Here is a 5000-nt window from a genome sequence, read left to right as displayed (position 1 = left end):
ATTGCTTAAGTGTACATCCCATATTTTAATCCCTTTCTCCTTCCAATCTAACTTCTTGAATACTTCCTCCAAGCAGGTTGTAAACAGCTTTGGTGAGATGACATCACTCTGCCTAACACATTTTTATTGGTATTTTATCGGTTTCTGTGTGGACCTTCTCTATATAGATCTTTTGATAATCTACAATCTGTTTCCTCTACTTCTTGTTTACGAATTGCAACTAGTACTGCCGCTATCTGTACCGAGTCGAATACATTTTCGTAATCTACGAATGCCATACACAGAGGCTTCCTATGTTTGTTTGTTTTCTCTCCTATTTGGGTTAGTGAGTGGATTTGGTCTGTAGAAGAGAATCCACTGCGGAAGCCTTGCTGTTCCCTTGATTGTTTAGAATCTAATGTATCTGTGATGCGGGCTGTGATGATTTTTGTGAACAATTTATAGATTAAGGAGGCTTATAGGTCGGCAATTCTTTCAGTGTTTTGTTTCCCCCTACTTGTGTATTAAAATTATTATTGCGCTTTTTCCAGGATTTCGGAGTCTTACCGTCGCTTACACATTTGTTAAAAAATATTGGCTAGTTTTGCTGCCGCAATCTCTCCTGCATCTTGAATAAGATCTACACTAATGCCATCTTCTGGAGTTTTTTCTCTTTTCATACCTTTTAGTGCCCTATTTACTTCCTCTACCGTAATGTTTGGAACGTCTCCAGTTGTTGCGTTTGCTTCCGTTCGTGGCTGATTGTTTGAGCGGTACAAGTCGCAATAGAAGTCTTCTACTATTTTAATAATTTCATTTTTATTGTATGTTACCTCTCCATTGGGTTTCTTTGTTGTTTTTCACTAGCCCGAGCATCTTCTATTTTGTCTTAACAATGGTGCCCGAAAGCAGAGCTTCATTTACTTTTCGTAAGTTATATTTGCGCACATCTCTCTTCTTTCTTATAATAAACGACTGCCACAATGTGAAAGGAAAAACTCGCGACGTTTCGAACTTTTAAGTGAAAGTAATGGTTGACTTATTTTCTATTGGTTTGTTTGGGCGGGAGGATTTCTTTAGAAAGATATTCAGACATCCTCAGATGCTTTCACACTGTATGGTATGCTCACAAATCACTATAATAGATGGTGTGTGTGTGTGTGTGTGTGTATGTGTGTGTGTGTGTGTGTGTGTGTGTATATATGTATATACATGTGTATATATATATATATATATATATATATATATATATATATATTTATATATATATACATATAAATGTATATATATAAAAAATAATATATTTTGATATATATATATATATAATATAATATTACACACACACACACACACATATATATATATATACGATATATATATATATATATATATATATATAATACACACACACACACACATATAATATATATAATATAATATATATATATATACATATATATATACATATATGTGCATGTATATACACATGTGTGTGTGTGTGCGTGTGTGTGTGTATGATTATATATATATATATATATATATATATATATATATCTATATATATATATATATATATATATATATATATATACATATACATATATACATATACATATAATTGTATATACATATTGTATGTGTGTGTGAGGATGTGTTCAAGAATATTTCCCAGAATGCTTCTCGTTCACTCACCGTGGGCGCTGAGGAGGACTGACTGCCTCTTGAAGTCCTCCCGCTTTGTGTTTCGCGTTTGCGTTCACCTGAATAATTCACCTGCTAATTTTAGCAACGATTATTTATATGTAATACATAAAAAGAGGAAATGTTCTTTTCTAAACATTAAAAAAAAATGGAAGCGAATTATTCAATTTTCCAATCGAATTAGAAATTAACACGAATACTCAGCTTAAACGTGGGAATCTTGGAAAAAAAAACAATCCTATTTGTGGCTATATCAGCAGAATCTTCCTACCTCTCGCTGCTATTTTCATCTCTTTCCAAATGAAGGCTTAAAATAGACATGTTCACTCGATGGAAATGAAGCTGCAAGCCACTGCCACGTATGTTTTCTTTGTTTCCTTCCGCAACCACGAGTATGCCCGCCATCTTTAAATGTAGAGCTGATCACGTCATCCTTTTTATTGATATAATTCGTTAGATCAGATCTTTTGTAAAACATGTAGCGGTAAGCACCATACTCTCCATTCTATATGTATAATTTTGAAACGATCAATGCTTGGAACTAGTACATTAGCATTACCGAATTAATTATCGTATTAAGACAATAATACGCCCACTTCCAATGTGTGATATTTCATATTTCGGAAGAAAAAACAATATTTCAAAAAGGCCTAAATTTCTAGAATTGGTTGACCCGCTTGCTAAAAAGAATTACAAATAATCAGAGAAGCCCCCCCCCCTCTAAAAGAATAATAATAATAAATAAATAAATGTCTCAACCCCCTTATGTATTTGGAGAATGGGGAGAGAGCGGAGACTGCAAGCAGGAGTCTTAACTTTACACAGTATTGTGCACATAAGAGGCTTAACGATGGTAGAGATGTAGCATTTAAGAAAGAAAACGTAATGTATCAATTATTTAGATAGAATCGAGATAGAGAGGCTATCATGCGTCTATGCTGATTGGAAATTCAGAAAAAATATGCAGGTGTGTGAACATCAATATCCCTGTGTGTGTATATATATATTACATATATTACACATATGTACATATATATATATATATATATATATATATATATATATATATGTATATGTATATATATATATATACATATGTATACAGGTATATATATGTATATATACATATACATATATATACATATATATATACATATATATATATATATATTTATATATTTATATATATGCATATACGACTGGCAAAACTCTCTTCCGTGTTGATAAAATGGCAGATAAACCCACTATACAAAAAACATATTTTGTTAAAAGATGCGACCATTGTTTCGAAATCAGCTCATGATTTGATGACCTTGTAATTTACCGAAGGTGCGATGGGCGTGGAGGCCACTTCAACATAATAATTATTGTTGTCCTTTGCCAGAGTTCCGAAAGGCGCGGGTGCTGCTTCAATCGTTTATTGAACTCTAACGTATGAATCTCCAATTTCTGAATCAAATAACATTTATATATTTATATAGTTATTGTTTTTCAACTATGTCATTGAAATGAAGTATGTTTGAATTCGTCAAATTATTAATTCCATGTATTATTCTAAATGTTATTGTAGGCCTATGACTTTCTGCAAGTTTTATCCTAGGCTGTGTGACCGTTACTCTCGCATATTTCCTGCGATTTTCTTTATTTTTGTCTCATGTTCATATGAAAATGAACAGTTGCCATCATTCTGATCATAATAGGTGTAGATACAAACTAAAGTGTCGCTTTAAATATTGATTTTTTGTAACCATTGGACATACCAGTGCTCCAACCACTGGTAGATTTGGCATCGTATATACCATGATAAGTTGTTCATAAATACCGATGCGATCTGTTTACGATCATAATTGTAGTTACCAGCATATTTACCATGGTAAGTGTTCTGATGAATATAGCCTCTGGATTTCATCTTCAGGTCTGAGGAGAAAGGAGAGCAGCAGGTATATTAAGGGGAAAAGGGGGAAGCAACATGGTTCAAGCAGGGTAGGTGAGGACACATGAGCGGAAACAAAGGCAGGAGCGGGCAGGTGACTGACATCGAGGTAGGTTAGGTCAGGTCACTGGGTCGGGCGGTATATGAGACGGGAGGCCAGCGTAAGGCAACAGTCAGAGAGAAAAAAAAAAAAAAAAAAAAAAAAATATAAATATATATATATATATATATATATACACACACACACACACACACACACACACACACACACACACATATATATATATATATATATATATATATATATATATATATATATATATATATATATATGTATGTGTGATGGGTAATTAGATTGCTCTATAACCACACATAATGAATTAAAGGTTAATGACAAACACGGTAGCAAAAACAATAGCAATATATTATAACTCAAATACATATATATAACATTATTTACAACAATGGGCCACGATATATACGCAAAGGGGAGGAAGCTAAGCCTATCGCAAGGCTAACGAGATTTGAACTATAGTTATATCGAAAACACTAAGGAAATGATGCCAATGCACAGTATATGAAAGAAGTCACTAAGACACTAGACACAGTTCTACCTGGAATCCTTGATGAGGAGTCGAAGGGACAGGATGACCTCCCGAAACGAAGTCCGAGCTAATTCTGTGTTCAGTTCAGTTCAGTTCAGAGAGATTTGCGAAGGCTTTCCTTCGCCCGGGCTATATGCACGAGGCGGCCCGGCCTCTGCCAGCTATAAGTGCTGACTCATCTGATCATCATAACTGAATGCTTACCGTGGCGGTTGGATTGCCAGAAGGCGCTCCAGTTGCCACGGGGAAAGCAATAGGCATAGCCGCCTTACCAACCCAGTGGCTGTCGTCTCTGGGCCCTGCCTGAGGAAGCGAGTGTGCTCGCATTCCATCAGATAGTGCTCTAAATTGGCGTCCGGCGCGCCACAATGGCTGCAGCGTCGCTCATCATGCCCAATGGTGGGTATGATTTGCCACGCACAAGGGTAGCCTAATCTCAGTCTGTGAAGACTGACTTCGGCTCGCCTTGGTATTCTGTTAGAGAGTATCAGCGACTCATAGCCTGTGGCGTCTGAGTACCAGCTGGCCGAGGGGGAGGCTCTCGCTTCCTCTCTGTGGCGCTGCAGGGCACCGACCTGCCCTGCAGCCATCAATTTACGCCTTAGCAGTTCTCGGCTAGGATGCACCACAAGATTACTCAAGGGTTTTTTTCCTGCCTTCCTCCGCTAGCCTGTCAGCTACATCGTTCCCTTTAATACCAACATGGCTTGGAATCCAGTTGATGATAATGCGTCTACCCTGATCCAGGATTCTCTGAGCAATAGTGAGAATCGTGGTCAGAA

The sequence above is a fragment of the Penaeus japonicus genome, unplaced genomic scaffold, assembly GCF_977035675.1.
Source record: "Penaeus japonicus unplaced genomic scaffold, GWHDUDI00000001_assembly GWHDUDI00000009, whole genome shotgun sequence".
Lineage (NCBI taxonomy): Eukaryota > Metazoa > Arthropoda > Malacostraca > Decapoda > Penaeidae > Penaeus > Penaeus japonicus.
The sequence above is the reverse complement of the archived record's forward strand: the minus strand, read 5'-3'. Positions refer to the sequence as shown.